General features: G+C 38.2%; 1 protein-coding gene across 5 annotated transcripts in view; it reads left to right on the top strand.

Annotated features, from left to right (window-relative positions):
• Window positions 1-24,599, top strand: part of SDK1 (sidekick cell adhesion molecule 1) — a 359,812-nt gene that overhangs the window by 135,894 nt on the left and 199,319 nt on the right. The window lies entirely within an intron of this gene.

The following is a 24,599-nucleotide window of genomic DNA, read 5'->3' as shown; positions in this document are numbered from 1 at the left end:
TGGCATCCTGCATTGTATATACAAGCTAACCAGAACTTTCTGTGCACAGAAAGTACTGTCGCTGTGCAATAAGACCAGCTTTGCCACCTCAGTATTTCATATGCATTCGTAATATAAAATATGCAAACTAATTTTTCATCTGTCCAAGTTTGAATGCTTTGTGAATTCACGCTCCAGTAATCTGATCTATCTTCGACACACAGTCCAAATATCACTACCTGCAAACTGCACGTCCTCCCGTTGCTTGGATGTTTTATTTTAAAGATTTGAGATTAGAGAGTTAGCAGGTACTGTGGGGTTGGAGAAAAATGTTTTTTGAAATTCAAGCAGCTTTTCCTAGTGCAGCTGATGAAAGCTTTTTCAGAATCTGTTCCTTCCACAAACTGCTTTCCTGTTTGCCTCACCAAATTCATGGTGAGAAACGACCAGAATTGTCTGACCTAGGAGTTTGTTAACTGTGCTTTTCTCTGGTTCTCTTTCGCACAAAAGTACCCCAGGAAAAAAGTTATCGAGTCTTTAAATGCTGCCACTGAATCTTGAAAGTTGTCTGTTCCTTAGATACTGCTTCCTAAACCATTAGAGAAGAAACATTTAAGCATCTGTTTTTTAGGTCTTCTGACCTAGTTTAAAATCTGATTTTGTGCAGAAGAGCTAGAAGCAGCTTGGGCAGTACGGAGATTGGAATGGTGTCTCACAAACGCTTTCTAATTTTATGTTTAAATTTTCACAGTCAAATGCAGACTAGAGAGAAACGCTCCTTCTCCTTCCTTGTACTCAGAAAGGTGTTGGGGTTGGTGGGAACTGCCATCAGAATTGTGAACTTTTGGGTTCAGATAATGCAGAGTATCGTTCTGAGCTCTCATGAGACAGAAGGTACAGCTTGAATTTAATGTTAAAGCTTTACTTGAAAAATGAATATGTAATTCCACATGTGATGAAGGTTGCTTTTTTCTTTAGTTGAATAATGCATTATGTTTCATTACGGTTATGCTCTGGAGTTCTTCGCTATTTCCCTTCAATTTGAATAAAAAATTAGGTTTTCTCTGTGGCCATCAATTGTTTGGGAGCAGCCATTTCCAATGCGAAAGCTGAGGAAATGCTCTGTGCTTTTGCTTTTCCTGCTCAAAGCTCATAGCATGTATTTATGCACAGAAAAGTCAATTCCCAACGCCTTTATGCTTTCGACTCAGTGAATGCATTTTGATTGGCTGATTGAAATAAAAGACTGCAAGGGCCTCACTGTTGAGTTTTCTTTTTCTGTTTTACTTTCTCAGATCTGAAATCCCAACTAGCAGCACACACAGCAGTTGTTGTCATGCAATAGACTCCTTCCATGTGCATTAGCAATCTTTAGTGCAAGGAAAACACCTGTCTAGTTTTATCAAATGTTTTGAACCATTTTGATCTGTATTCTGCACGAGGGTGATTAATGGCAGCCAGTTGCTCCAGTTTTCCCTTCTCCAAAATTGTTGTGCGTTGAGTAAGAACAGGAAAGCATTTATTTAATGTGCTTTTCTCTGCTGACAAAATATGCCTCAATGCATAAACAGGAGCTCTGGAGGATGTACTCTTGTATCCACAGATATTTACTTCAGCCTTGAAAATCCTTTTCTTCCTGTCCTTAAAGCCTTTCCCCACAAATGCATCGTGGTCTTAAGCAGCGCAATGAGCCGGGCTGGCTGTTACAGCTTGAGAGCGTTTTTTAGCTTCCCACTGAGTTCTGAACACATTGTACTACTCCCAGCGATTTATTTACCACTACAAACTTTATTCAGAAGTGATTATTAAATAATAGGACCAAGTGTATGTTTATTTAGTATATTTTTTGCTTTATAGCTTTCTCAAAACCGTTTGCCTGACCCTACTAGTTTAGTTGGCTGTTGAGTCTGTGTTCCCCTTTGCTCTTGGTATGCATTAATCACACAGTGAGCAAATCTGCCAATACCTGAACACTATTCAGAAGGAAACTATAGAGAGTTGACGAAACTCTGTCTGTATAAAAAGACATGTTTTAGCCCAGTTAATACTTTCATCCTGATTGACAGTGATAAGATTACTGGAGGTGTGCTGATTACAGGCAAGACCAAACTCACATAAGGAAAATGATAGTTGCAATATATGGTATACCATAGCATTGGAAAGCAAGTCAATTTCAGTTACTATTTCTTAAGTAAGCATTCTCCAGAGTCTAGCTGAGCTTGTTTAGAAATCTTGTTGAGTTCTAAGTTGTGCTGAGAAGATGCACAAAAACATAAACCGACCTTAAAACCAGCTGAAATATTTACTGGATCCCCTCAGTTGTTTATGTGATAATGGGAGTGGTGAGGGAGGGAAGAAGACTCTGGATCGCAAACAACGTTTATGACTGGAAAACATTTTTTTCCCTTTTTTACTTGGATTTAAGAACAGAAACAGTATCCAGTAGCAGTACAGCCATTATGACACACTATTTTCCAAATGTTACGTCAAAAAAATGCTGTTCTGTATATATTACATTAGATAAAGTAATTTGTGGTGGTTATTAGCAACGTAGCCATGTGACATACTTTTAAATAGTGAGTTGGACATCTAGTTTACATGTGCCAAACATTTGTATTTTGGATATTTACTGGTATTTATATTTTACAAAATGCATAATATCCAAGTATATGTCTCAACATATTTTTAAATATCAGTATCACATATATATAAGCATATGTTTCTGTTATGTATACTATCATGGTTCCACTTCATCATCCAGTGGCTGAAAAATTTAAATTCCATCCAAAGATTTTCCATTTATTTTTCATTTTCTTCGCAAACTCCAAAGTCCAGATTGGAAGAACTGAAATAACTAGGGACCACGTTTAAAAGGGTATCCAGATTTGGTTTTATTTCATTCTCCAAAGCTATTTGGGAAAGTGTGAGGGTATATTTTCCTATGACTGAGTTCTCTCCTACATGCTAATTTTCCTGTGAGACCACCAATGCTTTATATTGTCTCTTTGTAGCTTAATTCTTCCAAATCTTGGGCCCTTTGCTAGCGTTACCCATTTAAAAATAGAGCTTTTTGCAGGCACAGAGGTGTATGTGAATGCATCTCATATCCTTACTGCAGCATTTGTCTGGAATTAAAAACATTAAAGACTAATTTTGCTTTATGTCCTACACATACATTCTTTATTGCAAATTGCTTCATACTCTAATCTGCAAAACACAATTCTGCATGACACTGGCAGCAGGAAACTGATCTCACCATTGCAACATTGTCATGCATTTGGAATAACTGCAGCTTTTACCTTCAAATGCTCAGTCATTTTTAAAGGGACCTGAGGACATGATATAAAAATGGAAATTTGATTAATTGAGGTATGAGAGGTGAGACAATTCTTTCTGATCATATATGTCCTTTCCTGCTCTTGATTCACATGCTGTCTTAAAAAAGAAATGTGTCTACGATTTAAAGTGTGAACGTGAAAGCCAGGCAGAATTGGAAATGTGCGGTTTGACTTCCCTCAGGACATTGATTTCAGAAAGAAGGATGGATCCACCATGTCAGTGTGAGGCCAAGATGACAGCCCCGTACTGTCTGAATCCCTCTTCAGCCAATACCTGGAATTTTATTAGCTATTTTTTTTCCCCAGTTATAAATACCAGCATTGTCAAAGCAGCTGGAAATGTGAAGAGTAGCAGAGGAACCATAAGATCTTCTGAAGTCTGAACACAAAAGCTGTTATTTTGAAACTCTGAAAAATACATACTAGTGTTGTATACCTCTGTATTAACTGGAGGGTAGACCCAACATGGAAACAATACAGAACAAATAAAACACCCTAAAAATAAACTGCCCTAAAAACCTTCCAGAGGTTTTCAGATAAAAAAAAATCATAGTAATATAGAGAAACAGTTTATTGGTCAACTTTCTCTTTATTTCATTGCTGATTTTTCAAAAGGTACTTTCACTGCAGATTTAATGGAGCAATGACATTGCTGAATGGCAGGATATTGGTCTGAGATTCTAAGCAGAAGGTACTAAGAACAGAACACTCATAGCAAGATACAGTCTTGTCTCACAAAACTTGGTGTCAGAGATAAAATAGGATCAGTGTAAAATAGGATCAATAGCAATCATAGCATAGGCACGTGTAATTTAATTTCTATACTTTTGTGCTATTATCTTTTCAGCATCTTTCTCTTGGCCTACAACAGTGTTTTGCAGAAAAATAATGCCTTTATAATGATATAACATAAACGGAATAAGGTTGAAGGGTCCATTGGGTTTCATTACTTCAAAGTGCTGCAGTTCTTGCATATTATTGGCAAAATTTTGCCACTAAAACCAGTTCATGAGAGATGTTCCCAATCAGGAATACATAGCAGCTAAATGGTCTTTGAGGTAGCTGTTTGGTAGATTAACGTGCTTGACACTGGCAAGAATTTTGCATCTGTTTTTAAGAGGTGCATTTAGTACGTGACCCTTTAATAGAATTCCTTGGAGTATGACCAAAGTAACAAAGACCACATTAAAATATTCGTGTTCTCTCTCTCTTCCCTTTTCTGTTTTTATGCCTGTAGTTATTCTGTATATTGACTTTTGTGAAATAAACATATAATCCATCTTGCAAGGCAGTTTGATGTCCATCAATGAAATAGATTTTGATTAGAAATGGTACAGACGTTAAGACTCCCAGGTTGTCCATCTTAGGCTGCAGAAGTGAATTACATTAAGACTGAAGTTGTTTGGAATGAACCCGTAATAAATCCCTGTTCTTGTGTGGGTGAGTACTGTAGTCAAATCTGTCTTCTGTGTTATGATTTCAAGGATTACAAATGATCCTAAGGGGTAAAAAGTAGAAACAACATAAATTACTTTTGTATGTATCAGAAGTGATGTGTAGCTGGTGATTTTGACAGCATCAAAGCTGTATACTGATTTTTTTTGGTAATTCAAGGTAATCTCCAGAAATTGTAATTATTATTTATATTATGGAAGAATATTATGTGGTACCAGGTCTTGGTAGGATCTTTCAAATGAGTGAACTACTGTCACTTGCTAGTAGTGTTTCTGTAATAGTATAAAATACTGTTAAGTACATGAGATAAACTGAGACAAAGTGTTTGAATTCATTTTGATGTCTGTGAATTCAATAATAGTGTCTGGCCTACGCCAGAAGGTAAGCAGTGTAACACTTACGAGAAATAATGCATAAAAATAAATAAAAACACTAATTTTTTTGCCATATAAAATTCCCTTACTGTAGTATTTTTCAAAATGAACCACCGTTCAGTGCTGCTCAAGCTATTTTCCCTACTGTGTTATCAAGTAGGGTGATTACTTTTTATCACACATCATCAAAATGCTACATTATGGTGACATAACTCATCAGTGAGAGCTGTTTCTGGAGATTCCATACAAAAAGAGCTTTTGAAGTATACAGGCATAGTGTCAAAAGCCATCTTGTGTTTGTTTGCTAGGTAGAGAAGAAAATTGTTTTCCCTTAAACATCTGGATTTTTTTCCCCTCCTGTAAGTGTGTTAGGTTTTGTGTTGTTTTTTGGGTGTTTTTTTTTCCACCTAAATAACTGTGGATATTTCTTTCTCCTTGGAATTGGAACAATGCTTATTAGGGCTCCTGATACTCTTTAAAATGTCTCAGCTGCCCACTCTTATTGGACTGCTAATTCAAGCATCACCTTTGGATTTTGAAGAATGTAGGTCTCTAGAAACTGTCCTAGTTTCTGAAATGCAACTTTATATTTGGACATATAATATTGAAGATTATGATAAAAAATAGTAAGAAGTGATTTTAAGAAAAATCAGTGATCATGAGATCATTGTACTGAAGGCTTCCCTGCATCCAGTCATAATTGGTGGTGCCAGAAGATTATCGTAACTGCACTCTTGTGTCCAAGCATTCTGAGTCAATAGAGCATGAGTGGGTAAATAAGAATAAAAAACAGTTTGTTATTTGTTTTTAATTAAAATTGAAAATCAGAACAATGTCATTTTTGAGTCTTTAAGTTGTGCTTGAGGTATTTGAGGTTTATGAAGCTTATTCGTTCATTCATTGCAGAGCACATAAATGGAACTTGCATAAAGGAGGTACGTGGAAACCACGAAGTCTGAGCCCATTAAAAATTAATCCCTTAATCAGAGAAGGTTTTTGATTTTAATAGAGCTACATTAAAGATGTAGAGCATAGCCTCTTGTTTCTCTCCTGTGGTACAATCATATCGGATTTGGTTAATATTTGGCTAATATTCTGACTGTGCAAAGTATTAAGTGTTCTTGACTTCCTTTAAAGTCAGGAATTGTAGCATCTGTCTCTAATCATCTGATATTTTTGGAATTTCTGTCAAATATTCCCTTAAACAAATGATAATTTATAGTCAGGTTTGGATAAAATGCTGTTTACTCAGTCTCCTTAGCCATATCTTCTTCACCACTCACTCTCTAACAAGCCATCTTCTCTTCCTGCACCTTGTTCTTAGGAGACTTAATTTACATACACAGTAGCGACTGCCTGCTGTCTGTAGTGTGAGTACTGCATAAATTTTGATGTGTATGAATGGATTTGGTAACTAGGCTAGTGACTGAAGGGTAATTATCATTCCAAAATGTCCTAGGAAGCCAAAGAGTGATCTAGGAACCCTGGCAGCGATTTAAGTAAGTTCATGTGCTGTGCCTCAGGCAAACACTGATTAATGAAATGGCACAGTACCTAAGCAGCTCCAAAATCTGCTGAGAAGGGCTGTTTAGGGACTGATACATCGCACATTTGGACATTAATTGTCTGCAGTAATACTGCACCAGAAAGTTCCTTATATTTCTCTGTTTCTAAAGTATGTGTACATACCCAAGAAAAGCCAAAAAAAAGGTTCTTTTCTTGCCACATGGAGCAGGATGGGCTATGGGTGATGCGATGCCTCCTTGGTGTCCCAGCCCTGCTGTCTTCATACTGCCAGGATGTGTGACCGTGACCCACTGGCTTTGGAATGAAGCAGTAATTTCTGCTTTTCAGACACTTCCAAAGCACAGATGGGCTTTTGGGGCTTCCTGGCAGGATTTGTGAGGCACAGTTATTTCCAAAACAACAGTAATAGAAAAAAAACATATCACTGAAAGCTTGGCTTACTGCAGTCCATTGCTTGTGTCCATTAAAAGCAAAAGGTAAAAGGCCTGGGAACTGAGGGAGCCATGACACAGGGTTTATGATACATCTGCATCTGAAAGTTGCTCCCAAATTCGCAGCAGCGTTTGCTGTTCCAGAGCTGGGTGAGCTGATTCAGCAGTGAGCTTAATCCTGCACTTAAGTAAAGAGCGAGTTTACTTCCAGTTAGTGATGGGGAGATGAGAATCTGTACGCTCCATACTTTCTGAAGCACCTAATTAAAAAAGGGGAAAGTCGAATAGCTTGGTTTTGTTACAGTAATAACGTTCTGACTCGCCTGTAAGCCCCGCAATGTGTTTGCCTTTCATCTGCATGTTCTGATCGATATCTGTAAGCCTCGAGTCTCTGTGCAGAAATCCCTCTCGTGCCTGATATTTCTGCTTCCAGTCCTCAAATTGAATTTCCCTTGGCACTTTAATAACCGTCACAGTGCCTGCGTGTGGATGTGGGTGATCTCCCACCTCTTTCCTTGAAGATTTTGGACTTTTTTTTTCTTTTCAGGAAAACTTTCACAGAATTTCCAACCCATCATATCCGCATTTTAATGTCCTATTAAAAGTCTTGGTAATTAAATATCCTATTTTCTCACATAGCTGCAACTTCCTTTCTTGATGTTGGAAATCAAGTTCTATATGTTTACAGTACTATTTATTAAAAAGACAGACCTGGGCCAAGATTTTTGGGATGTGTTCATGGCTGGTGAGGAAGTACAGCAGAGTTGATGTGCAGTGGTGGGCCTATTCTGGTGGGCAAGCAGGGTGAGCAGATGCCTGCCGCGCTTGCAGCAATGATCTCAGCTGCTAAAAAATTCCTCAGAACTTCTGAAAAAGTTTAAGGTTCTCTGAAGCAGAAATAGCAAAGAAAGAAAAGGTAGAAAGAAGGTATAATAAAGGCATTAGGATATTTACAAAGAGAACAGAAGATCTGCTCTTATGTGTGTCACACTTCAGATCTACTAAAGTTTGCTTGAATTTGCTGAGTTTTGCTTGTGTATCCAGTGTCAAATGAAGCTGGGTTGGGATCCATGAGGAGAACCAGTATTTGGTTTTAATCATGGAGGATACAATTGCTTTTTGCCCTACTTGACAAGAAATGTAGTGCAATTTGCCATTTTTTTGTGTTGTTGTCGAGGGATTAAATTAATTCATGCAATCATATATAGAGTGCATACATACGCATATTGCTGTCGGCTTGTATGCATAATAGAAGAAGGTAAGAAAGCCTCTAACATTAATCATGTGCTTGTTCATTCTGATTTTAGAATAATTATGTCTTTATTAGATACTAAATTCAGGTTCAGAATTCAGAAACAAAACAGTAATTCTCCTACGTTAGAAAATACGAGGCTTACTCTCCTCTATTATTGCAGGAGAACTTTTTATATCACACTTAGATAATCTTCCCCTGTAACACTTAAGAACAAATAGGTTTCTCCATGGAAAATTCCTAGCGATGCATTCCTTTGTGCGTTGATGACACAGTGGCTCCAAAAGGCACACACCAGTACTTTAGCTTCGAGTTTTCAAGCTGAAAACAGTATCTTTATATGGGAGCAATAATTCCTTTGGGGAAAAAAATTGCAAAGTCGTATTTTTTTCTGCATGAGGCGTCACGTGCAGTGTTACACAGTCAGCTTTGTACAGAGCAGCTAATATACCTGGAGATTTGTAATAGTTGCACTCTACGTTTGTATTTATTAAAGCTAATACATATTGCAAAAAGCTGAGAACTGCACCATCGTATCTCAATTTAAACTTTTCCAGTGCAACTGGGTTTTCTTCTATTTTATGTGTGTGACTTACAAAATAATTTCTTCTCATTTGCCACTGTTAACACTGCATTTTGCTAATTCCCAAATTAAATCAGCCTGTGTTTTTTTATAGCCATAATCCTTCGTTTGTATGTTGGTGCTAAAAATAAATTTAAAAGAGGAACAACAGGACAATGGCATTGACTGTATTAAGCTAAGTAATTTGAAAGAATAAATGCATAAGAAGGCTACTTATTCAAGCCCTTCCAGAAAATGAACTATTTAAATTTATTTCCCACAGTAAGAATCTTTGAGTACTATCTTTTCAGCAGCTCAATTGCAAACACCAGAAAGTGAATTGGAATGCTTCCACTTATGAAAACCAAGAACAGCCTTATCACACAAGATGCTTTCCCTGGAATGCAAATGTTTACCATACATCATTTGAATTTTTCTCATCTGAAAAATTCACTGAAAATAAAAAACACTCATCCAAATCCTTCATTCTGAGAACAGTGAGAAGGACAAAACAAGCGGCCTGGATTCTGGCCATATACCACAGCTATTCGATAAAAGTAATAGTGCAAAGTCTGCAGGAAACAAAAAGGTATCATACAACCAATTCTAATATCAGCTATATCTAAAGCATAGAAAGTTTTACAAGTTTTACAACTGCTAGTTATCTGGTGTATACATTCATATTATTGCCCTTCTTTGCACGGATTTAGACCTGCTTAATTGACTCATCGTCCCATACAGCAAGCAGCTAATGAAGATTTTCTTATCTCACAGAGCCAGTGCTTTTGAAAAAGAGGAATCCCAATTTGGTCTGTCCCAAAGCTTTGATGTTCTGAGTGGCTCTGGTACGCTATGCAGTGACAAATGGGATATTTTAGGTGACTGTAGATTTTTTCATTGGACTTAGAGGTGTAAAAGAGGCTGGAATGAAGCAACAAGTTGGAGCTGTTAGTTACACAACTGGGAAAAGAAGAAACATCAAATGTGTGGCTTGGTGAAAAAATATTTTTTATTTAATCAAATGGATTTCATATCAGCATACTGCATAATCTAAGAATTAGTTCTCCCTTTATGTATCTCCTTCCTGGAAAGCACTGATAACAAAGATATTGCTTGAGAACTGCATTCTCGATTCATAGTTTTAAAATAACATGTATGCAATTCTGCCAAGTTTAAGAGAAAGTTTTACAGAAACAAACAGTCAAAGTACTTAATTGGAAAGTGCAATATTCTACAGTTACATGGTTTAGGAAGGATAATGATGCCATTATTGTTCAAATGATTAAAAAAAAATCACCTTTCCATTTTATTTCCTTTTCATTTAGAAATTTACTTACAAGGATAGTGCATATATGCTCATAAATGCACAAAGAAGTCATACAGTGCTTGTGCTACTTGAAGTGGCACTTAGATCTGTGCAACTCTTGTGAATGGTGCACGCACTGCACTGTATCACACAGATCCTATGATTAGTCCACACATTACCAAATAATATGAAAAATATTCCACTATTCTACAAGCCTTTCAGTATCAGCAGAAGACAATGCTTTGAGATAACCTCAAACACTATGAATACTGTTAATAATACACAATAATTCATTGTTTTGCCAAAACTATCCATCCATCAAACCAAACACCAGACAGCAGAACTGCTGGGCAAATGGAGGAGTGTTGCCAATGAGTTTGCTCTGGAATGCTCTGTTCCATGTCCTTAACACAGAGGAATTTCTGTTCCTAGTGCATTTGAAACTTTCCTGAACATCATTTGAAGAAATTTCACAAACAATTAAGTCTTCCTCTGGTGTTCTGGGGGCTGTGCTGCTCCCATGCTGCATGCTTTTTGAGACATTCTTTTATGCATATAGCTACAACGGAGGTTTATCAGTGTTGTAGCAGTTTTCATGACTGTGAAAGAGAACATCAACTGCCTTTTTAGTTCGAGCACAAGAAATTGATGGTCAAAGCAATGCTATGGGTCAGATTCTTTGTCCCGTTCACCACAGTTGTACCATGAGTGCAGAAAGCAATCACAAATTCACATCTCTTCTCCCTTCCCCACTTCCCTGAGTGGGGAAAGAAAAAGCCTGGTTTTCAGATGTGGGGCTTAGCCTGTTCTCATCAGCTGCAATCACTGAGGACAGGCAGAAAACCCTCTTTGGTTTAAGGTTCATCATACCCTCAGACCTGATCTAGAGCGTTATGAAGCATGGCATGAAGAAATCTGTTCCTTCCAGTAGCTACGCTTAGCAAGCATCTAAATTGCTTTCTCAGGAACTCTCACAGTCAGAGATTTACCCTGGGACTTTACTTAAAAGATTGGAGTCATCTGGATGGAGAACTGTGAGCAGATGCAGCAAGGAACAGCAGCACATGCTCAGAAACCCATTGCAGAGCTGCTCAGAGACACCAGAAAAGCCATGGAGGCATCTGGGAAAGGTTGTCAAGCATGATTTAGTCTCAGTTTTAAAAAGTCAGGCATGCATCGAAAGGCCTAATTTAGTTCATATTCATTTTCTTTTTAACTGTATCCTTCCAAGGCCACAAACCACATCTTGAGAATAAGTGCTCTTCAGGTCTCTAGAATGGCAAGATGCTAATGTTGCTGAGATAATAAAATGGAAATGACTACTAATAAAAAACATGAGAACATCATGGTGCTTTTGAAAACAAGCAATATATCATCTTTATTACATAAGGAGCCATCTCTCTTACTTGATGTCATACCTTAAAAATTTGTTAATCAGTCGGCCATATGATGCTTATCTAGGTTATACTAAAAACCTAATGAATAATCTTGGAATTGTCAGCAGTTATCCTTAGGAAAGAATGTGGAATGTGGAGTTTGAGAAGCAAAAAAAAAAAGTAGTACTTTCTAGAAAGGGAAGAAAATTGGAAATGAAATGCCAGTCAGCTTACCTCTCCTTCTTGGAAAATACTGTTCTAAGGTACCAAAAAACCGATGTTATTCTCCTAAACAAAAACCAAAGGTCATTTAATAACTTGTGTATATATGTATGCCAGAAACAAAGTAGAGCAACGTGAGTCATGTATCTTGATTTTGACAAGACTTTAATATTGCCTCATAAGTCACAGGAAAGTCTGGTCTGCTAGAAGTTAATAAGAATGCAATGGAAAACTGAAAAATTGAGAATAGTCATCAGCAGTTCATTGCTAAAATGAAATCATTTGTAAGATGTGCAAGATTCTCATCCCAACATGATGAGCCAGCCTGCAATCTTGGAGGCTATCCTAATTTTAGTCTACGGTGGTTACAAGGTAGGTATTTGGAAAAAGACAAATTCTGAGCAAAAGCATGAGCAATTTTGCAACCTAGGCTGTTGACAGAACCTTAAATAAGCTCTTTTAAAATGTCAGTCTTTTTCAGTATAAAGAACAGGTACCTTTAGTTGTAGTGCTCAGAATGCAGTAAATCCATTGCCACCACTTACTGAACTAAAGCCTCACTGCATAGGAGGAAAATCTATTAATTTTTCACCTATATCTTTATGTTACACTGGAAATGATGTGCCTGCCCCCCCCCCCCCCCCTCCCCCCGCCCCTTCTTCTTTATTTTATATTGCATACCAAAATCTGTCTTTATATGTTTCACAGAACAGCAGTTTAGTAGAAACTACACTATTTTATGCTATGCTGACACACAGTGAATCATAATTCCTGCTAGTCCTTATTGCACAAATACATCTTTTGCTTGTTACTATTGAAGAATGTTTGCATGTATCTCAAGTTGTTTAAACTTGGATATCTACTGCAATCACAGTAGCTGGAGACAGCTATTTATCAGTAGTTCTTACAGTTCAGTAACAAAGAGCATTTACACCATTGGTGACCACAACTGACTACTGGAAGGTTGTAGTTTGTTTTATTGAGGTCAAGGTGGTGGATTCTTATTTCAAAGAAACCAAAAATTGCCATGCAGCAACTGTAAAAATGTGGTTTTCAAAGCTTTGAGATGTGAATTTGTAGAAGACTCAGAATGCTGTCTGTCCATTTCGACTTCAGATCCTTATGACAAAAATCGTGTGCAATTTTTTCTTACTGCCTGAAAAACACAAAAAATGCCTGCATTTAAAGGACATTAAGTACTCTGAGTAAGCATGTAATTATTAAATATTCACAGTGTACAACGTTTAATGTGCACAACATTGAATATGCCAAAGTATAATGCCATAATTATAGCTCCTGTAATAATTATGTTTTATTGTGGCTTCCTTACTGTTTTTATACTGACTTCCACAGTTGGTATAAGCTTTTAAGCAGATGCCTTAGTTTTGCCCTTTGCAGCTTCTAGGCAGATCGCTGCTGTGTTGATTCTGCAGTCGTTGTCAGCTATTCAACAATCTTATTTTTCTTTTACTGTTCTGGCAGAGATGAACTGCAAAGTTTTTAACCTTCCATTTTCCTGCTACTTATTTGGCTGCTGGAAGCCAAGTTTAAAGCTTAAATAGAAGAGCAGGCATATCCTCAACAGTAACACATTTTTCTTCTCCCCGGAGTTCTTGAAAGAACTATTTAAGGAGTGCAATGCAGTTACTGTGGGCACACGAAAAAGGCTAAATTATGGTTTCTTTTAAAATTAGCAATAGCTTAGTTTCTGTAACTCAAACCTCCAAACAGAAACTTGTTTTGTAGGTCTAAAGTATAGTTTTGTATATGAGTATATATATATATATATGTGTATATGTATATGAGAAATATAGATTTCTCATAATGGATACAGAATATAAAGATATCTAAATATCTATCTATATATAAAGATACATAGATGTCTGTGCATAGCTAGTTTATAGATAGATTGTATACAGAAAAGGATGAGAAGTGTGTGTGGGCCTGTCTGCAGGACATGGTGCTGGAAGCCTTCTGAAGGTTTGCTGTGATTGCTGAAGGATAGGAATAGCAAGGGACAGTGGGGCTGCAGGGTCAGGGCTTTATTTTGTGTGGTGGTGGGGAGATTTGGGGACATAAAATGCCGTTTGAAAGAGAAAAGGCTTTATTAGTTGTAATGCTCAGAGTAGCATGTTTGTCTTCTAGCACTGAGTACTTCCTTGCAAAACAGGCAGTATCTTTAATTCTGAAGTATAGTACAATGCCTCAGATGTTGTTTTAATGCAGACTGGTTGGGCTCTGCACCGTTTTACCCCAGGAGGTAAATTCAGTTTAATAATGAAAGTGCATAATTTTGCATTTGTTGGCTCTACATGCAAATGTTTGCAGAAAACAATGCAAATGTGAAGATGTTAGGCATGCAGAATTACAGTTATGTTTCGGCCAATTTTGATGTCCTTTTTCTCTTGAAGTACATTCTTGTTTAAAAGCAATCTCAAGGACCTCTTTTAAATCTGCATTAAATAGATGAGATATGGTTTAAAGCAATAAAGCATTGAAATTCAAAGCACTGGGGTTTGCTCATCCATCCTCACAGGTCACCTTAGCGTTATCCTGGACGTCTTGCTGCAGGCTCCCATAAGGCTTCCCTGGCAGCTTGTTGTGGGACTGGGACATGCAGCATGGTTGGAGCAGTATGGGCTGCCCAGGGCTGGGAGAAGTGAGATAGTACCAGCATTGTGGAGGCTGCTTCTGTTCCTGCACAGGAACTGGTGTTCTTTCCTCACAGCCCTCTGCAACTGTCCCACTGCAATAAAGCCAGAGGAGGAAGTAAGTTACATCCACGACCTTTTATGTGAAGCCATCTAAACAGAGGACACTGGGATTGTCTGTAGAGCAATGTCATTAGGTCTTGAAATGGAGTTCTGTGGTTGGAACAGTCCCTATCTTTATGTAGGTACTGCTGGCTTATTTGAAGCGCTGGGGAGCAGAATTGGGATTATCTACTTCAAAACCTCACGCTGTTGAATGAGCTGAAGGAGGAACTTCAGTACATCAGCTGGCAGAGGGATCAATCAGCAATCAGCCCTGACACATCTCCCGAGATCCATATCTATGACTCGGTGCTGATGTGTGCCCTCTCTTCTGCTCATTCCCATACACAGGCACTCAATTAAGGAGCCGTGCCATGACTTTTTTTCCCCCAGTGATTTCTCTAACTTTGCAGAGAGTGTATTGAGCTAATGTGTAGACTTAGGTATATTGAATAACTGAGGGCTTGCATTGCTGTGTAATTGTTTTAGCTTTAAGAAGTGTGATAGCTCTTGGTTCAGCTTCTGTTTTGGTTAAATATTAGTATTTCCATGATGTGTCACAAAACAGTAGGCTACTATGTAAACTTGTCTGTCTATTGTGTAAAGGATCTTATCAACAAATGAGAAATTACCTGACCAAGTAGTACAAATCTGCAAGAAATATTCCATTGTTACTAAGTCAATGAGACTTGCTGATGGTGATAACTTTTCTGATTGTTTTATGTGTTTTGGGAAGGATTGCAGAATAGCTAAACGCATGTTTTAGCTGTTAGTTTTGCATGCAAAGATTATAGGGATGAAATCAAGGAATGGCCTGAGCATCCCATGTAATTGTCTTGTTGCATCTCCTATTCATTAGCTCTGCTCTCAACTTGGCTCTGAAGTTGGCACATCTTGCTCTCATGCTCTGGCTGTCATACGACCCTTTTCTGCCATTCCTTTATGTCAAATTTTCATCTTATGGAGAATAACCTGTTATCTCCTGCTTCCTTTGACAAAGTAGTCCACGAGGGTTTATTTGAGCGTTATTTCAGCTTGCCATCTTTTGAATGTAATGGCAGCACTGAGAACACGGAAGTTCAAAATATAAGCGTGAGTCTAATTAAAGGGATTGTGGGGTTGCATTTTTCTTTCTCGTTAGTATTCTGTTGATTCTGTTTTCTTTCTCTGTCTCCCTGTACCCTACACACTCAGCTTATAATAAAAGTTGGTTCTTGAATACAAAGAAGTGTATTAATACACCTGGGAAAAGCACGTACAGGAAGGAATTGCATTTTTTTCTCTCCAGCCTAGGTAAGCTATAATGGAATGTTTCACTGTCTTTACAGAAATAATCAAAGGATCCTTTCAACACTTAAAAAGATTATTTAAGATGAAAATTAAGTAACTGGATTTGTTTGCTTGTTTCCGACTGAAAAACAATCTTCTCTGTTAACTTTATACATCTGCAGCCAAGCGATAAGGGCGTTCTAAAGTTTTCCTGCATCTATCTTTTGATTTTAATGTGTTGTAGGATTAGGGGATGGCTGATGCTGCTGTTACGAAAATGCAAGCGAGTAGAGATCCTCATTATGGAGTGAAGTGGATAAAAAGAGTCAGTAACTAAAGGTGATGGAACTGTTGTGCCTGCTGTCCATTATCTTGGTAATAGCACCTCTTCTCCAGATGAGGGGATTCTCAGGGAGCAGCGTTTTGCTGCGTTGCAGGAGCAAATCCCTAAAACCTCTGCAGCAGAAATGTCTGCAAGTAGGGAGATAAATATGTGAAGACAGATTGCAGTAAAGACTTTGGGGGCATCAGAGGCTTCCTGTTCTGGTCTAACTATTATGTAGAATTACTTGCATCGGCAAGATGTTGAGCATTCTGCTCACAGCACAAGGAATGTAAGCTGGGCTGGTAATTCGCGTGCGTGCTTCCCAGGATTTGTGAGTTCTTTTGCCATGTAACACATAGCTGAATATTTCTTCTGCACTGAAAATAAAAATGCTCTGCAAAGCATATTGTAGCCATAAAATCAAAGAAACAAAACTGCATCTACTGACAATTCGGGGTTTCATTTCCCTGCTCAGTAGGCATAGTGTTTATGGATCATCCAGCAAATGTAAACAAGGCAGTCTCTCAGATGCATGCTCTGTATTGCTCTTCCTTAGAGGGAAAGTGTGGTGCTTAGAGCTGCATGATAGGATGGAAGGGAGCTGAAGTTCTTTGCTTTCTATGTTACCTTTGGGACTATTTTAAAGTAGAAGTTGCCATCGTTCTAGCAAAGGATTGGAAAGATTTACTGCTCAGGCTTTGGCCTTCTGACTTGCTTAAGCTTTACAATCAGAAGGCCTGAAGATATGTTGCTGCCCCACACAAGGAAACATGTGTCATTAGCCTCAGAAGTCAAATAAGCAGCAAGCCACACACCCACATTGATTTCAGATAATTTAAAAAGAAATGGATCTGATAAGTAACCTATCTTCCTTTTTTTTGGCAGCACCACCCAAATTGAAAGCAAAAAAATCTATGTGGTCTGTTGCTCCTCAAATCATATGTTATTTACATTTTAGTTGGCTGCTGAAGTTTTCTTTATGAGTTTGGAAGTCGAGGGCTGTAACCTGGTTTCAAATACAAAAGAAATGGATCCCAGGAGGAAGCTATACTTCTAAAGGCTATCTTCCAGAACACTTTATTTTAAAAGATGTTAATGCATGCACTGGGGTTTCAGAGATTTTAGCACACAAGTGCTGTAGTACATTGTACGATTTAGTAAGAATAGAGGGCTGCTGAAAGCTTCCCTCTGTGCACACCTCCTTTTTCTTTATGCACAGGTATAATTATTATACACAGGTAACTGCTGTCTGGGTGTTTGAAGGAGGGCTGCTCAAATCATACGGTTTAGGTAGAGCTGCATATCTCTTCTCAGTCTCTTCTATGAAGCCTTCTATGACTTCCCACTTTTGAGAGTTCTGCAGCTCTGCTAAGCCACAACTCCGTATTTGTTTGCCTCATTTATTAGAAAATTGTGTTTATTTTCTGAAATTTTTTCACATGCATTATTTTTGAAATTAGTAATGCATAGCACAGACCTAACTCAGTAACTAACATGATAGAATAGTATTTTCCAGTTGTTTATTTGGTCTGTTTCCTACAACACTGTCAGAAATTGGCAGAATTGCTTTGAGTGCAAAGCACAGCATAAAATGCCACCAGGACCTTATGCTATTTTCTATATCTTTCTGTCCCAAAGTTGACAGTGTTTGGCTCCATATGGATGCTTCACATATGGTTGTATGTATCCAACCTGGCCTTGCTTTTCTTTCACTGCATGTCTCACTTATGCTAGCAGTGGGCAGCCGCTTTCAAGGTTCTGACAAAGTTCTGTGTTTCTTTTCAGTATTCTGTCTTTCATTGTCACAAACTTGAAGTGCTTCAGAATGTTTGCATTAATGGCATTGAAATGTGTGTTTACCTGGCTTGTAATGTCTGTATTATTTTCAGTAATAACCAGGATTCCATGGGGTCTATGGTAAGTACATCTGTTACTACATGTAACTGCTTGGTACGAATTTGTAGATATAATAAGGTGGGACTCTGCTGAAGGAAGCAGTACAAGACCATGAGTCACTAGAAGGCTGGTATTTGGAAAGCAGTGCTCACCTGTCCAGTTTGTATAATTCAGGAGATGTTAAAGCAGTTGAAAATGAGTAGGGAAGAAGATGTTTTGCCTAAAGTCAAAACAAAATGCCTTACTGCCAAACTGCAAAGCAAAGAGGAAAAGAGCATTAAGATTTAGCACTTGCATAATCCTCTACATCTTTTGAGTGCTAGAGGTATTAACTATTTAAGCTTCTTGATAAATTTTTCAGCAAAAAGAAATACATATGTGTATTATCCTTCTTCTCTCTTGGCAGAACATGGAGACCAAAAGGCTAAATAACTGACTCAAGGCTACGTATCACTGGCAAAAACCTGGGTATGCATGGCTCCCAGGCCTCTGCTCAATTCACAGTGTACAGCAAAAATATATGTCTTTATGGTGTGCAAGTAAAAATGAGTACACAAGATCCCTATTTTGATGTAGACAGCAAACCTCTACGCTGTTGAACAATAAAATTGTGCTGTGAATTTGCAGCAATAACACAAATGCTGGTCTCAGCAAACTGCAGTACTGTACATAGATAGCAGTAGCTGTTGTATTGACTCAGGCCACTAAATCTTTAATTATCTTTCCTAGTAAAACTTGTCTAAATAAATTGCTCTGGTGCTGCCCAGTAACACTGCTTTGTGCAAGTTGCAGCAGCAGAGGTTCATGCTTGGGTCACATGCTACTTTTTACCATATCCAACCTGTTTCAACAAAGGTTTCGTACTGATAAGAGGAGAGCTAACACGTAGAAATGGATGTTAGCTCTGGAGCTTGGCATTCCCTGCTGTTCTACAAAACAAGTGTGTAGTAAGTTATGGCTCTCCAAATTTTCCTATCCAATGAAACTCTCCAATGTATTTCAACATACTTGTATATTATTTGTTCATGTTTTTTTCTCACTTGTAAGACCAGTATGTGTGGCTGTTTCATCATTGCTGTTCTGCAGTGTTTCATGACTATAGCCAGATTTTTGTGAAAGCGTTGTATCAGCTCTGAGTATACTGATGTGTCGTATGGGCATAGCTTCAACTGAGAAAACTGACCCAACGTTTTGGAGAGAAATTTACTTTGATCTGAGATTTGAATTCTAATTTTCAAATGGTGTGGGTATTGCAGCTGCTGTGACACAGACTTTTGGGTTCCTGAGACTAGGTATGTTCATCCAGAAACAGCCATGTCAAATCTTATTTTCAGCTAACCAATGGGAGAAGAGAGAAAATTTTAAATTAGAGGAGTGTGGAATTAAGAATAGAATGGCAGAAATGGGAATAAAGTAATGCAAAAACATAAATAAACAGAGGCTGGAAGCATCTAAGTAGGCAAAGTTATGGCATGTCCAAATTTATCTGTTAAAGATGCTATTTGGAGGTTGAAGTTTTCTTTCTGTCATTCTTGTGAAATCGATTACCTTTGCAGCATATTGCCCTGTGACAGAGCTGTGCCACTGCTAATTTGTTTTATGGTTAGTGCAGTTTGCAGTCATGCCTCATATTTGTATTTATTCAGTGGTACGCCTATGCTATGAAGATATACTATTCTTCAGCAGGAAACTCTTTAATACCTGACTACAAACCATGATAGCACATACCATTATGCTGACATATTTTATCAGAAGTGAAGATGCAATTTAGTAATAGAACTTCTCTATTCACAGGGTAGGAAAAAAAAATAATCTGTGTTTTAAACAAAATAAATACAACACCTCGAATTATCAGTTCGGGAGAAATGTCAGAGTGGAGCAATATTCATGTCTAGTTGTATCTGCAAATTGGTTTATAAAATCCCAAATGGTTACAAATAGTCTTTGTGCTTGCTGTCAATGGAGTCAGCCAGCTGTGTAGATCAACCACCTGTGATACTTTCTAACTGCAATGCTTTGTTTAAATTTTGCACTATTCCTCTTTCCAGTGGTTGCTAGCTATGACCATAGCAACAGATAGTGATGTGGAGTTCAGTGTGCTGATTATATGATATAACAAAGAAAGAAGATGATAGGTACTCTGTTTACACAGAAATGTCTTGATTTCAGTAACAATTTTATATGAAGAGCAGCCTGGAGAAAACTGACTTACTTTGCTCCACGTTTTTGGTTTCTGTTGTGGACTGAGATGCATATTTTATCTTGAAAGTTGGGTTTTGCTTTAGCTAGAGAACTGCTGTTGCAGCTGGGGCAAACATTCATCAGCGTGGTTCAGTAAGATAACAACACCCAAGAGCTGTGATTGAAGCACACGTAGGTACATCTATCAGCTGCACTAAGCCTTGCCACTTAACATTTAATAATAGTAATTTTTAAAAACTGTCGAAAGAGTATGATAATAAGTAAGTTGTATTAAATAAGAATTAAAGCTGTTGAAAATCTACGGGGAGAAAAAGAACGTTTAAAGATAAGCAGTGCACTTACGAATATTGCTCCTTGTTTGGGTGTTGTAATTGCTTGCTCCTGGGCTGGTAGCATTGTCTTTCTGCAAACATCTCTTTCATGATCAGTTTTGTAGTGATTATCTGGGGCTTTGTTTTGTTTTATCTCTAGACCAGTAACTGTTTGATATGGGCATGATTTTAAATATAAGTTTGGGACGACTGATCTGAGAGTCCCTTCTGGGAACCTCCATCTCAAAGAATAGAAATAAGATTTTCCGAGGGCAAACTGCTAAGATTTTTACGAGACTCAGATTTTGATAGTTCTGCTTAAATCAGAGGTACTTCTTCGCAGCAGCCTTGTATGTAAGCACCAAGACACACTAAGACACATGACAGTGTGTCTGTTGACTAGATTTATGCTTCTTGAGTCCTCTCCTGCATACTGTGTTTTCAGGATTGCTGTTCAGGGCTTGATGTCAGCTTTTGGTTTTTCATTGTTTCTTTTTTCAAGGGGGTCAATCTGTTTTCGTGTGGTATTTTTTTATTTTGTTTGCATTCCTAAAGCTTCTATCAAAGCCATCATCCTGCCTCGTAGCTCAGCACTCAATTAGTCCTTTTCACATACGATATTTTGAACTTGTACATTGCATTGCAAACTTCAATATTGTGACATGATTTCAATGCATGTCCATTTTTTGGAATTCTAACCATGTGTCCCAGAGCATTTGGGACTGTGGTTAAGTGAAGTCTGTGTATAGTCAACAGGTACTGATGCAAATGTGAAACAAAGCCATGCCAGATACAGGCCCTGTAGGTTTCCCTGTGATGGCAGTGCCCAGTCTGGCAGGGCTTCACCCAGCATTCTGCTCACTGTACACAGGATGGGCTTTGCACAATGTGCCCATGACACAACGTGGGGCACAATCTCAGCAGCCTTCCTAAACCAAGGTCTTTTTACCTCCAATACCAGTGCTACAGAACAGGGAAGGCAGGCTCAGAACATGAAATCCTGCTTTCTCTCTTGTTTCGTCCTAGAAATAGATGTACCAAAATCAAGATGTCACCCTTGTGCATTGCTGTCAGTAGCTGGGCTGCTGTTATTGCAGGGTGGTACTTAGGCTGTGCTGGGTCACCATGCTTGCTTTGTTGCTCTTGTTTAATCCAAATTTGCTTTTGGAACCAGTAAATCCCAGTCCCTTTCCAGAACCGCTTGCTGTGCATGGTCTAGTTAGAGAAGTGATGCTAAAAACTAACATTGATGGTAAAATGAATGCATTAATTTTTGTGGCTGTACTTAATATTCAGCAGCTGAGTAGGTATATATTTTTTTATTTTTAATGATTTGCAGTCATAATATAACTGAAACCTGAGTACTGTTCTATAAGCTTGGCATTCAGTCAGCTCTTACTGCTTTGTTGCTATGGACATGTTCTGTAGCAGACATGCTAATATTTTGTGCTGTGATTGAGACCTGATAAACATGCACTGTTTGCATATATTTAAATAACTGCGATTAATAATTTCCCCTCAGAATTGGAAGACATACGAGTGGGGAAATGCTCACTGCTAAGCCATGCATGCACTGCCCTGACTCAGGGTTTCACTGCACAGCTGTGATTTAGCTGCAACATTCTGCCTTTTTTCAAAAGGGCATTTCCATTGGGGACGTCTCAGTAATTGCAGTGTCAGTGCTCCATCATCTCTCCCTTGCTTCTTAACATCACTGCTGCTGGGTGGGCTCTGCCTCCCGGAGAAAGATCGGCTCATGCTGTGCTATGGGAGCAAAAGTTTTATAAGGGCAGCAGAGGTCTTTCTGTAAACAATATCTGGTAATGAGGGATTTGATATTTGTTTTAGCTAGAGGAAAAGAGGCCTTGTGCAGGCTGTATTTGCTAAAATACTACACCCTTGCTCAGGAGCAGATGGCTGCCTTCTAAGAGAAAACTTCACCAGGTCACTGTGCAATTTTCATTTGGTGATGTTTTTGTAATGCAGTGCTATCTATTTATTATGTAATCTGGTAGGCTAACACTGAACGCATTTCCAACTTCTCTGCATTATCTACTTGGAGAGTAGATTTTCATATTTTCCATTAATAATGGTTTGTAATATGAAATCCACCTATTTAAGATACTACAGAGTTCATTTTTGGTATTTTCATAAATGATCCAATTTTCAGAGCAAGAAAAGTTTAACTGCAAACATATTGTCTTAAACACTTTAACAACGGCACTTCAGAAAATGATCATTATTTCTAAAGGCTCAGCCTGATGTTCACGTAATTTCCAAAAGCTTTCCATCAAACTTCAGAGATATTTGCACCACAGTTTTTCCAAGTACTGGGCAATTCAGAAGTCTGCAATTAAAAAACCTGGAGCATTTCTAAATGCTTAATTCTGGCTGCAGCAAATGGAAGTCTTGAAAAACTCAGGATGTTTCTATTTACGTCTTCAGATCCTTAGAACTGAATGGATAACATTACAGATCTCCATCATTCCTATGCTTTCCCACCTATCGTGTCAGGACATTTGGGCAAGCAGTCCATCATGGGCAGGGTTTGAAGCCTTCACTTTGAGATCCATCCGTTGTAGTCTGTGGGTGCTGTTGTGGCATACTGGCATGGAAATACTGGCATGGCACCCCCATAGCTGCTCAACACACTGCACATCACTGTGTATGTATTGGCTCCTGTTCCCCACAGGCTTCCACTGAGCTCTGGAGGCTGTTAAAGCATCTTCTATCAAAACATATGATTTAAAACACTCCCTTCCTTATGTGTAAAGAACCCCAAGGGATCAGTCTGTTTCCTTTACTTGCTAGTAGTTCTGTCTTGAAAACACTAGATTAAGTTTGATATCACTTAAAAAAAAACAACGACCAACAATATTTGTGTATTTCATCAAATCTGTACTGGGTATGAATTTCTGAGAGGTCCTCTCCATCTGCTCTGTTGTCTTCCTCAAACGTGCCAGTGAGCTGAGCAGCCGGGATGTGATTTCCCTTCAAACATCAGTGTGGTGCTGTCATAACGTAGAAGTTATAACAGACAATGAAAACAAACAGTGAACCCAGGGGAATGCGTGAAGCCAATTTTAGGGCGCTCTGTGCAGCTGTTGTGCAAAATATGGTTGCAACCCTGATAAGGGCTGTGACATGAATCTTCAGATGGTTTGGAAACATTGGCATTAATGAGTCCTTAAAACGTGACTAATTGATTTTCCTGATGAGCACAGCTCTCAATCTAAATAGAACTCCAAGTCTTTGGCCTCTGCACAGCTGTACCTTACCCTTGCCTGTCTTTAGGAGTTGAAACCAAAACCTTTGGCTTTTCTCAGAATTTTTAATTATCGACAACTCATGTTGGGGTTTTGAATCTAACACCTTTGACTCTTTCTGTGGAATCTGGCGACCCCAAAGAATTGCCTTCTACTACTATTTTATCCTCTAATTATTTCTCTCTATGTAAATGAATAGAGAAGTTATGCTCGGTCTTTCTGCATGGATGTTTTTCATTTCAAATCTACTTAGGCTCATGTAAACTTTGAAATGTGTATGCATTTCACCCACAACAAATGTTATTTTGCCCACAGATAGGGGTGGTATCAGTGTGCTTCTCACCTGTACTTGGAGATCAGCTTTAAAACATTCAGCTTCAGCTGCACCTTCTCCCAAAGCAGTCTGAAATGTGTTTCAGTATTTTCAAAGAACTCTTCTAGCGCTGCATCCTTCAGAATTAATGTAATTGCATTGTCTTTTAATATTCAATTATTAGCACTTCATTGGATTTTTATCTTTATTTGCTTTATCAAATGTCATATTAATTGCATTTTATATCCCCACTCCGTAAATCTATCACACTGCCTTTGATTTTCTAAGTCAATTAAGCAATTACAGGTTCATTGAATAAAGAAAAGAAATTGTACTGAGATATTTCTTACAGTTTAGTATAATAAAAATCATCATCAGTAAAGATACTACAAACAAGATCTTCAGCTGGTGTGCAGTGACTGACTTCAATACCACCACCAGA

This window comes from Tympanuchus pallidicinctus, unplaced genomic scaffold, assembly GCF_026119805.1.
Source record: "Tympanuchus pallidicinctus isolate F22 unplaced genomic scaffold, pur_lepc_1.0 scaffold18, whole genome shotgun sequence".
In the NCBI taxonomy this organism is placed as follows: domain Eukaryota; kingdom Metazoa; phylum Chordata; class Aves; order Galliformes; family Phasianidae; genus Tympanuchus; species Tympanuchus pallidicinctus.
Note: the sequence above shows the minus strand (reverse complement) of the source record. Positions and strands in the feature narration are given on the sequence as shown.